We start from the raw sequence: 12,408 nt of genomic DNA on the forward strand, positions 1-12,408 counted from the left end.
ACTATGAGTACCTCGTCATGCCGTATGGGTTAAAGAATGCTCCAGCCGTCTTCCAATCCTTTGTAGATGAGATTCTCAGGGACTTGCACGGGCAGGGTGTGGTAGTGTATATTGATGACATCTTGATCTATTCTGCCACACGCGCCGCGCATGTCTCCCTGGTGCGCAGGGTCCTTGGGCGGCTGCTGGAGCATGACCTATACGTCAAGGCTGAGAAATGTGTGTTCTCCAAACAAGCCGTTTCCTTCCTGGGTTATCACATTTCCACCTCAGGGGTGGTGATGGAGAGTGAACGCGTTAACGCCGTGCGTAATTGGCCGACTCCGACCACGGTAAAGGAGGTGCAGCGGTTTTTAGGGTTTGCCAATTACTACCGGAGGTTTATCCGGGGTTTTGGCCAAGTTTTGGCCAACCCATTACCTCACTGCTAAAGGGAGGGCCGGTGCGTCTACAGTGGTCGGCCGAGGCAGAGGGAGCTTTCAACCAGTTGAAGGCACGGTTTACTGAGGCTCCCGTGTTGGCGCATCCGGACCCTTCATTAGCGTTCATAGTGGAGGTGGATGCGTCCGAGGCTGGTGTTGGAGCCGTGCTATCACAGCGCTCGGGCACGCCACCGAAGCTCCGTCCCTGTGCTTTCTTTTCTAAGAAGCTGGGTCCGGCGGAGCGGAACTATGATGTGGGGGACAGGGAGCTACTAGCTATGGTAAAAGCCCTGAAGGTGTGGAGACACTGGCTTGAGGGGGCGAAGTACCCTTTTCTCATCTGGACTGACCACCGCAATCTGGAGTATATCCGAGAGGCGAGGAGACTGAATCCGCGTCAGGCGAGGTGGGCCATGTTCTTTACTCGTTTTAGATTCACGATCTCTTACCGACCAGGTTCCCTCAACACTAAGGCCGACGCGCTGTCTCGTCTCTATGACACGGATGACCGGCCCATCGATCCGACTCCCATCCTTCCCGCCTCTTGTCTGGTGGCCCCGGTGGTATGGGAGGTGGACGCGGACATCGAGCGGGCGTTGAGGGTAGAACCTGTGCCGCCCCAGTGTCCGACTGGCCTTAGGTACGTACCGCTTGGTGTCCGTGATCGATTGATTCGGTGGGCTCACACACTACCTGCTTCGGGTCATCCGGGGATGGAGAGGACAGTGCGTGGTCTTAGAGGGAAATACTGGTGGCCCACCTTGGCTAAGGACGTGAGACTCGATGTCTCCTCCTGCTCGGTATGCGCTCAGAGTAAGGCTCCTAGGCACCTACCGAGAGGGAAGTTACAACCCCTTCCGGTTCCACAACGGCCATGGTCTCATCTCTCGGTAGATTTTTTGACTGATCTTCCTCCATCTCAGGGGAACACTACCATTCTGGTCGTTGTGGATCGGTTCTCTAAGTCCTGTCGTCTCCTCCCATTGCCTGGTCTCCCTACGGCCCTACAGACTGCGGAGGCTCTATTTACCCACGTCTTCCGGCATTACGGGGTGCCGGAGGACATCGTATCTGATCGAGGTCCCCAGTTCACGTCCCGGGTGTGGAGGTCGTTTATGGAGCGTCTGGGGGTCTCGGTCAGCCTCACCTCTGGGTATCACCCCGAAAGTAATGGGCAGGTGGAAAGAGTGAACCAGGAAGTGGGTAGGTTTCTGAGGTCGTATTGCCAGGACCGGCCAGGAGAATGGGCGAGGTACGTCCCGTGGGCGGAGTTGGCCCAGAACTCACTCCGCCGCTCATCAACGAACATGTCGCCCTTCGAATGTGTACTGGGGTACCAGCCGGTCCTGGCTCCGTGGCATCAGAGTCAGACCGAAGCTCCTGCGGTGGAGGAGTGGGTACAGCGCTCTAGAGAGACCTGGCGAGCGGTCCAGGACTCTCTCAGGCAGGCCAGTGAACGGCAGAAGAGGAGCGCTGACCGCCACTGCAGTGAGGCCCCTGTGTTCGCACCAGGGGACAGGGTCTGGCTCTCGGCCCGAAACCTGCCCCTCCGCCTGCCCTGCCGGAAGCTGGGGCCGCAGTGTGTGGGGCCATTTAAAGTCCTGAGGAGGATAAACGAGGTGTGTTATAGGTTACAACTTCCCTCTTACTATCGTATTAACCCCTCGTTTTATGTGTCTCTCCTCAGGCCGGTGGTAGCTGGTCCCCTGCAGGAAGGTGAGGTACCGGAGGTCCCTCCTCCCCCTCTCGACATCGAGGGGTCCCCGGCGTATAGGATACGAGCCATTCTGGACTCAAGACGCCGGGTGAGGGGCCTGCAGTACCTCGTGGACTGGGAGGGGTACGGTCCGGAGGAGAGATGCTGGGTACCGGTGGGGGACATTTTGGATCCGTCCCTCTTGAAGGACTTTCACCGCCTCCATCCGGATCGCCCTGCTCCTCGCCCTCCGGGTCGTCCTCGGCGCGCTGCGGGAGCCGCGCGTCGGGAGGGGGGTACTGTTACGAATCCCGCCGAGGATGGTGCCTCTTCCCGTTCGGGCGGCGCTCGGCGGTCGTCGTCTCCGGTCTACTAGCTGCCACCGATCCCCTTTTCTGTTTTCTTTTGAGTTTGTCTAATTTGTATCACCTGTTTTGTGTTTAGGTTAGGGGGTATTTAAACCCAGTTGGCCCACCGAATTTTGTGCGGGCTTGTTTTTCTGTTTGTGTTGGTGGTGTTTCTTATAGTGGATTTCTGTCCTACTTTTATTGGACAGCATTTTGACGCGCCCGTTGTTTGTGTGGCGTCGCCGTTTATGTGATTATTTCTGGAAGAAATAAATATCCACTTGATTGAGATTACCCTGCTCTCTGCACCTGACTCTTTCATTCCACCATTGGAACTGTTACAGAAGCCCGCACCTTACCATGGAGTCAGCAGAAGCAGCAACCACCCCTCTTCCATCGATGGAGGAGCGTGTCCTTCATCACACCGCCGTTCTCCATCGGATTGGGTCGGCGATGGACATGATGATGGAGAGGATGGAGCGATGGGAGAGGAGTGGTATCCCGACATCTACACCAGCTCCTTCACAGACGTCGCAACCTACTCCTTCAACGTCGGCATCTGGTTCAGGCGCATTGCGTTTCGCGCTCCCAAGGGAGTACGACGGAGCGGTGGCTGGGTGCCAGGGTTTTTTGCTCCAGTTGGAGCTCTACTTGGCCACCGTTCATCCGACTCCCTCTGGAGAGGAGAGTGTTAGCCTCCTCATCTCCTGTCTGACGGGTAGAGCCCTGGAATGGGCTAATGCGGTCTGGAACGGCCCAGACTCGGTTCGAGACCACTACCCAGAGTTCACCCGCCGCTTTCGGGCCATATTTGACCACCCTCAGGAAGGCCGAGCGGTGGGTGAGCGACTGTTCCACCTCAGACAGGAGACGAGGAGTGCGCAAGACTTCGCCTTGGAGTTCCGGACCTTGGCTGCTGGTGCGGGGTGGAATGACAGGGCCCTGATGGACCATTACCGATGTAGCCTTCGGGAGGACAGCCGTCGGGAGCTAGCTTGTCGAGACACTACACTCTCTCTCGATGAGCTCATTGACATGTCTATACGACTGGACAACCTGCTAGCTGCCCGCGGGCGTTCAGAGGGGGTCCTGTCAGTTCCACCTCCCAGCCCTCCCGCTCCAACTCCGATGGAGTTGGGAGGGGCTGCATCTAGGGGGGCCGGAGGAGGTGGCTTCTCTTGCACCTATTGTGGCCGTAGAGGACACACTTCGGACCGGTGCTGGAGGAGCGCCTCTGGGAGTAGAGATGGCAGGCGGAATACTTCTCGGTCACCCCAGGTGAGTAGGCACAAGACTCACCCAGAGCTTCCTGTCGGTCACATGTTTTTGGTTATTTTTTTCCCTGCGTTTTTCCCCTCTCTCCAGCATAAGGTGCTAGTAGACTCAGGCGCAGCTGGGAGTTTTATGGATCGCGGACTAGCCCGTAAGTTGGGTATTCCGTTGGTACAGATAGACCCCCCTTTCCCTGTGCACTCCTTAGATAGCCTACCGTTAGGGTCAGGGCTGATCAGGGAGGCCACGATTCCGCTGGACATGGTAACGCAGGGGGATCATAGGGAGCAGATTAGTTTCTACCTTATTGATTCACCTGGGTTTCCGGTGGTGTTGGAGGTTCCCTGGCTAGCCATTCACAATCCCCTCATTTCCTGGAGACAGGGAGCTCTTCAGGGGTGGTCAGAGGAGTGTTCAGGTAGGTGTGTGGGAGTTTCCATCGGTGCCACATCGGTGGAGAGTCCAGACCAGGTTTCCACTGTGCGCATTCCCCCAGAATATGCCGATTTGGCTATCGCTTTTAGTAAGAAGAAAGCGACCAAATTACCACCTCATCGACGGTGGGATTGCGTGATAAACCTCCAGGAGAACGCTGCACTTCCCAGGAGTCATGTGTACCCATTGTCACAGGAGGAGACGTTGGCTATGGAGACATATGTCACGGAAACTCTGAGACAGGGGTTCATTCGGCCCTCCATGTCACCCGCCTCCTCGAGTTTCTTTTTTGTGAGAAAGAAGGTGGGAGGTCTGCGTCCGTGCATTGATTATCGAGGTCTAAATTCAATCACAGTGGGATTTAGTTATCCGCTACCTCTCATCGCTACGGCGGTGGAATCATTCCACGGAGCACGTTTTTTCACAAAACTGGACCTCAGGAGCGCGTATAATCTGGTGCGTATTCGGGGAGGAGACGAGTGGAAAACAGCGTTTAGTACCACATCAGGCCACTATGAGTACCTCGTCATGCCGTATGGGTTAAAGAATGCTCCAGCCGTCTTCCAATCCTTTGTAGATGAGATTCTCAGGGACTTGCACGGGCAGGGTGTGGTAGTGTATATTGATGACATCTTGATCTATTCTGCCACACGCGCCGCGCATGTCTCCCTGGTGCGCAGGGTCCTTGGGCGGCTGCTGGAGCATGACCTATACGTCAAGGCTGAGAAATGTGTGTTCTCCAAACAAGCCGTTTCCTTCCTGGGTTATCACATTTCCACCTCAGGGGTGGTGATGGAGAGTGAACGCGTTAACGCCGTGCGTAATTGGCCGACTCCGACCACGGTAAAGGAGGTGCAGCGGTTTTTAGGGTTTGCCAATTACTACCGGAGGTTTATCCGGGGTTTTGGCCAAGTTTTGGCCAACCCATTACCTCACTGCTAAAGGGAGGGCCGGTGCGTCTACAGTGGTCGGCCGAGGCAGAGGGAGCTTTCAACCAGTTGAAGGCACGGTTTACTGAGGCTCCCGTGTTGGCGCATCCGGACCCTTCATTAGCGTTCATAGTGGAGGTGGATGCGTCCGAGGCTGGTGTTGGAGCCGTGCTATCACAGCGCTCGGGCACGCCACCGAAGCTCCGTCCCTGTGCTTTCTTTTCTAAGAAGCTGGGTCCGGCGGAGCGGAACTATGATGTGGGGGACAGGGAGCTACTAGCTATGGTAAAAGCCCTGAAGGTGTGGAGACACTGGCTTGAGGGGGCGAAGTACCCTTTTCTCATCTGGACTGACCACCGCAATCTGGAGTATATCCGAGAGGCGAGGAGACTGAATCCGCGTCAGGCGAGGTGGGCCATGTTCTTTACTCGTTTTAGATTCACGATCTCTTACCGACCAGGTTCCCTCAACACTAAGGCCGACGCGCTGTCTCGTCTCTATGACACGGATGACCGGCCCATCGATCCGACTCCCATCCTTCCCGCCTCTTGTCTGGTGGCCCCGGTGGTATGGGAGGTGGACGCGGACATCGAGCGGGCGTTGAGGGTAGAACCTGTGCCGCCCCAGTGTCCGACTGGCCTTAGGTACGTACCGCTTGGTGTCCGTGATCGATTGATTCGGTGGGCTCACACACTACCTGCTTCGGGTCATCCGGGGATGGAGAGGACAGTGCGTGGTCTTAGAGGGAAATACTGGTGGCCCACCTTGGCTAAGGACGTGAGACTCGATGTCTCCTCCTGCTCGGTATGCGCTCAGAGTAAGGCTCCTAGGCACCTACCGAGAGGGAAGTTACAACCCCTTCCGGTTCCACAACGGCCATGGTCTCATCTCTCGGTAGATTTTTTGACTGATCTTCCTCCATCTCAGGGGAACACTACCATTCTGGTCGTTGTGGATCGGTTCTCTAAGTCCTGTCGTCTCCTCCCATTGCCTGGTCTCCCTACGGCCCTACAGACTGCGGAGGCTCTATTTACCCACGTCTTCCGGCATTACGGGGTGCCGGAGGACATCGTATCTGATCGAGGTCCCCAGTTCACGTCCCGGGTGTGGAGGTCGTTTATGGAGCGTCTGGGGGTCTCGGTCAGCCTCACCTCTGGGTATCACCCCGAAAGTAATGGGCAGGTGGAAAGAGTGAACCAGGAAGTGGGTAGGTTTCTGAGGTCGTATTGCCAGGACCGGCCAGGAGAATGGGCGAGGTACGTCCCGTGGGCGGAGTTGGCCCAGAACTCACTCCGCCGCTCATCAACGAACATGTCGCCCTTCGAATGTGTACTGGGGTACCAGCCGGTCCTGGCTCCGTGGCATCAGAGTCAGACCGAAGCTCCTGCGGTGGAGGAGTGGGTACAGCGCTCTAGAGAGACCTGGCGAGCGGTCCAGGACTCTCTCAGGCAGGCCAGTGAACGGCAGAAGAGGAGCGCTGACCGCCACTGCAGTGAGGCCCCTGTGTTCGCACCAGGGGACAGGGTCTGGCTCTCGGCCCGAAACCTGCCCCTCCGCCTGCCCTGCCGGAAGCTGGGGCCGCAGTGTGTGGGGCCATTTAAAGTCCTGAGGAGGATAAACGAGGTGTGTTATAGGTTACAACTTCCCTCTTACTATCGTATTAACCCCTCGTTTTATGTGTCTCTCCTCAGGCCGGTGGTAGCTGGTCCCCTGCAGGAAGGTGAGGTACCGGAGGTCCCTCCTCCCCCTCTCGACATCGAGGGGTCCCCGGCGTATAGGATACGAGCCATTCTGGACTCAAGACGCCGGGTGAGGGGCCTGCAGTACCTCGTGGACTGGGAGGGGTACGGTCCGGAGGAGAGATGCTGGGTACCGGTGGGGGACATTTTGGATCCGTCCCTCTTGAAGGACTTTCACCGCCTCCATCCGGATCGCCCTGCTCCTCGCCCTCCGGGTCGTCCTCGGCGCGCTGCGGGAGCCGCGCGTCGGGAGGGGGGTACTGTTACGAATCCCGCCGAGGATGGTGCCTCTTCCCGTTCGGGCGGCGCTCGGCGGTCGTCGTCTCCGGTCTACTAGCTGCCACCGATCCCCTTTTCTGTTTTCTTTTGAGTTTGTCTAATTTGTATCACCTGTTTTGTGTTTAGGTTAGGGGGTATTTAAACCCAGTTGGCCCACCGAATTTTGTGCGGGCTTGTTTTTCTGTTTGTGTTGGTGGTGTTTCTTATAGTGGATTTCTGTCCTACTTTTATTGGACAGCATTTTGACGCGCCCGTTGTTTGTGTGGCGTCGCCGTTTATGTGATTATTTCTGGAAGAAATAAATATCCACTTGATTGAGATTACCCTGCTCTCTGCACCTGACTCTTTCATTCCACCATTGGAACTGTTACAGATAGAAGGGGAAAAAAGTAAGGAACTTGTATGTCGGCCCTGTATTAACCTATTTAATCCCATCGGTCACAATAGTGACCGTAAAAAACGTTTTAGTTATAAGGCTCTAAATCTTTTACTGAATGACGTATCAATGCATTTCCAGCAAATATTGAAATAATAAAGGGTCTCAATGAAAGATGTGTAGTGTCACATGTTTAGTGTAAATTGTCATATGACCAGAGCTGTTTACTTCCTGGTTGCACCATGAGAAGAGGATGGCTGCATCAAAGCTCCCAAACAAAAGGTTAGTAAAGTATGTTAACATAAAGATAGGACAAAGATTTTTGGTACACGTCATCTTTAAGGTGTCTAGTATTGATATACGCATTTGCAATTACTCAACTTTGTTCAGTGTGGTCATAGAATGTGTAAACATGTTGACGGCAACAATAGTGACCGGCGGGATAACACAGTGCATCTAGGTATACACATACTGATACACAGACATAGTTCTTGTTCTACCTAACTTTCTACTATGTTCTTTCTTTTAGTTTCACTTTGAGTCAAGTTCTGGATATGTTGGATCTAGGTGACTGCCCAGACAAGGCATGCAACATTGCAGTTATCCCTCAAAATGAGAAAGATGACCTACCCCTCACCCCCCATCCACAACCTCCCCCCCCCCCTCCAATGTTGATAATGAAGAGCCAAGGGCCTCTACCCGCCAGAGGGTCCAGTCAGAAGAGCCAAGGGCCTCTACCCGCCAGAGGGTCCAGTCAGAAGAGCCAAGGGCCTCTACAAGCCATAGATGTCAGCCAGAAGAGCCAAGGGAAAAGCTGCAGGTGGCCAAAAATAAAGATTGAGTGTTCAAACGATCGAAGAGACCTGCCACCGATGTGATTCCAAAACACATAGTATACAGCCCAAATATGCAAAAGTTTGGCACGATACCACTGAGCCACGGAAGGAGGTCTTTACTGGCTGCTACTGTTGAAGATCAGGCAAGATATGACAAAGCTTCTCACTGGCCAATCAACACGATGCACCGGTTCCAGAGAAGTCGTCATTGTGACAAACGTACTACCTATGCATGTGAGAAATGCAAAGCGCCACTGCACCTTGAGTGCTTCAAGATATACCATGGACAGTAGAAAAGGAGATAAGAGCGAATGAAAAAGGGCTGAAAAAGAAAATAAAATAAAAATAGAAAAGTCGATAAAGGGTGAGGAGAAGTAGTACAACGGACTCTAGGAAGAAAAGAAAAGTCGACAAAAAAGACAATCAAAATTACTGAAATGTTTTTGGAAAAGAAGGTCAATTGATTCAAGACATACTGTATGACTGTAGGTCTGACTCATCACAGTTTAAAATAGTTATGCACAAACTAATCTTGCACTTGGTTCTGAAGCCTACCTCTATGATGTGTATATATATATATACACTGCTCAAAAAAATAAAGGGAACACTTAAACAACACAATGTAACTCCAAGTCAATCACACTTCTGTGAAATCAAACTGTCCACTTAGGAAGCAACACTGATTGACAATACATTTCACATGCTGTTGTGCAAATGGAATAGACAAAAGGTGGAAATTATAGGCAATTAGCAAGACACCCCCTAAAAAGGAGTGATTCTGCAGGTGGTGACCACAGACCACTTCTCAGTTCCTATGCTTCCTGGCTGATGTTTTGGTCACTTTTGAATGCTGGCGGTGCTCTCATTCTAGTGGTAGCATGAGACGGAGTCTACAACCCACACAAGTGGCTCAGGTAGTGCAGTTCATCCAGGATGGCACATCAATGCGAGCTGTGGCAAAAAAGTTTGCTGTGTCTGTCAGCGTAGTGTCCAGAGCATGGAGGCGCTACCAGGAGACAGGCCAGTACATCAGGAGACGTGGAGGAGGCCGTAGGAGGGCAACAACCCAGCAGCAGGACCGCTACCTCCGCCTTTGTGCAAGGAGGTGCACTGCCAGAGCCCTGCAAAATGACCTCCAGCAGGCCACAAATGTGCATGTGTCAGCATATGGTCTCACAAGGGGTCTGAGGATCTCATCTCGGTACCTATTGGCAGTCAGGCTACCTCTGGCGAGCACATGGAGGGCTGTGCGGCCCCACAAAGAAATGCCACCCCACACCATGACTGACCCATCGCCAAACCGGTCATGCTGGAGGATGTTGCAGGCAGCAGAACGTTCTCCACGGCGTCTCCAGACTCTGTCACGTCTGGCACATGTGCTCATGTGCTCAGTGTGAACCTGCTTTCATCTGTGAAGAGCACAGGGCGCCAGTGGCGAATTTGCCAATCTTGGTGTTCTCTGGCAAATGCCAAACGTCCTGCACGGTGTTGGGCTGTAAGCACAACCCCCACCTGTGGACGTCGGGCCCTCATACCACCCTCATGGAGTCTGTTTCTGACCGTTTGAGCAGACACATGCACATTTGTGGCCTGCTGGAGGTCATTTTGCAGGGCTCTGGCAGTGCACCTCCTTGCACAAAGGCGGAGGTAGCGGTCCTGCTGCTGGGTTGTTGCCCTCCTACGGCCTCCTCCACGTCTCCTGATGTACTGGCCTGTCTCCTGGTAGCGCCTCCATGCTCTGGACACTACGCTGACAGACACAGCAAACCTTTTTGCCACAGCTCGCATTGATGTGCCATCCTGGATGAACTGCACTACCTGAGCCACTTGTGTGGGTTGTAGACTCCGTCTCATGCTACCACTAGAGTGAGAGCACTGCCAGCATTCAAAAGTGACCAAAACATCAGCCAGGAAGCATAGGAACTGAGAAGTGGTCTGTGATCACCACCTGCAGAATCACTCCTTTTTTGGGGGTGTCTTGCTAATTGCCTATAATTTCCACCTTTTGTCTATTCCATTTGCACAACAGCATGTGAAATTTATTGTCAATCAGTGTTGCTTCCTAAGTGGACAGTTTGATTTCACAGAAGTGTGATTGACTTGGAGTTACATTGTGTTGTTTAAGTGTTCCCTTTATTTTTTTGAGCAGTGTATAAAAGCACTCATTGTGCAGTGGCGCTTTTTATATAAATAATTGTATTTTGTTCAGTGTAGGCCTCTACTTGAATGCATATTCTACATGCTACCTCTATCCTAAATGTTACCTTTATGTTCAGTGGGAATGAATCACACGACTGCTATACAGTTGTTAGTGAATGTTTCACTAAAATGTCACAATGACAATGTTACAATGAGTATTGCACTAAAGTAACAGTGTTACAATGTATGTTACAATAAATTAACAATGTTGAAATACGCTGATGGTTGTTTTTTTGTCTTTGCTCTCAGTGTTCATATCGTGTTGTATAAGGGTTTTTGATGTGTAAAATAGTCACACTAGAACGTGACGGGGCATTCTAGAGGCAATGCTGGGGACTGCCAGTGAAAGAGTTTTAAATGTGTTAATAACTGGGTTGGGATTTATAAGAACTTTGATAACTGCATAGGAGAGATATGTTAATTTAGTATACGTAACATTATCCCACCGGTCACAATTGTGACCGACCATAAAACACACTTTTTCAACCTACTTTTCCATTAAAATTTCAAAAAAGAATGATTGATTACTTCAAAGGGTTACTAATGACACTTGATTTGGATATTTTCATGTCTGGGAAAAATTTGGGATTAAATGGGTTAAAGAACATAAATGGTTAAAGAAAAGTGTGATAAATAAAAACATATACCAATTTAATTTAAGGACCAAAAAACTGACAGCTGTGCCATATAAATCGCAAAATAGTTGGGAAGAGATTTGATGTACCCATTCCATGGCACATGGTTTATGAATTGATACGCAAAACAACGCCGGATTCAAAACTTCGAATTTTTCAATTTAAATTACTATACAAAATTCTTGCAACTAATAGAATGTTATATATATGGGGGATACAATCTTCCCAGCTCTGCAGATTCTGCTGTGAGGAGGTAGAGTCATTAGATCATTTATTTTGGTATTGTCCATATGTAGCTCGTTTTTGGTCACAGGTCCAGGAATGGCTGAAGAACTGCAACATTTGCCTAGAACTAATGCTGCAGATAGCAATACTGGGTGATTTGAAAAGCCATAGTCAATCAATCAATAATATAATAATTATTTTAGCTTCTGTAGAAGCTATGAGAATAGGAAGGTTCAATTATTTTGTGAAGCATCACAGCACAGTTGAAAAATATATGGCAAATAGAAATCCGAAATGGATGATGTTGAGAGATAGCTGGGAGGGGTTGAATGGAGCTGAAGGGTGGGACTAATAACAAGATAAACAATGTAAAGCATACGGGATCTGTAAAATGTATATAGGTTCGGAACTTTTGTGAAATAGCACAGTTACAAATAGAAATCAAACTGGATGGACATCAGAAATAGAGGAAGGACTAAGAACAAACAAGAGAGAACTATTGTAAAGTAGACTGTGTCTGTAAAATGTGTATAAGATGTAAAAATTGAAGGTAAAAGCAGAAGTGTTTATTAGTTTACTCCAATTGGGGGATCGGTGGTAGGATTTGCGGGGAATAATAATAAAGGTATATTCTTTAAAAAAGTATGTATGTCTATATAGGTATGTGTATGTATATATGTGTATATGTATGCATGCGTGTATGGATATATATATTTACCCCAAAAATATGGGGGATTTGAAATGATGCAGACAATTACATTGATGGAAGCAACATTCTTTCCGCAATATTAATCTGATCCACAAAATAAAATTTAAATAAATAAAATACAATAAAACAGGGATGTAAACAAATTTGTGCACATAATCTGAGAGAAATAAGCTTTTTGTGCATATGGAACATTTCATGGGACAAACACTTTACATGTTGCATTTATGTTTTTGTTCAGCACAAGGTGCATCTGTGTAATGATCATGCTGTTTTGTCAGCTTCTTGATATGCTATTTATGCTAGAGACAC

The sequence above is a fragment of the Salvelinus namaycush genome, chromosome 40, assembly GCF_016432855.1.
Source record: "Salvelinus namaycush isolate Seneca chromosome 40, SaNama_1.0, whole genome shotgun sequence".
In the NCBI taxonomy this organism is placed as follows: Eukaryota; Metazoa; Chordata; class Actinopteri; order Salmoniformes; family Salmonidae; genus Salvelinus; species Salvelinus namaycush.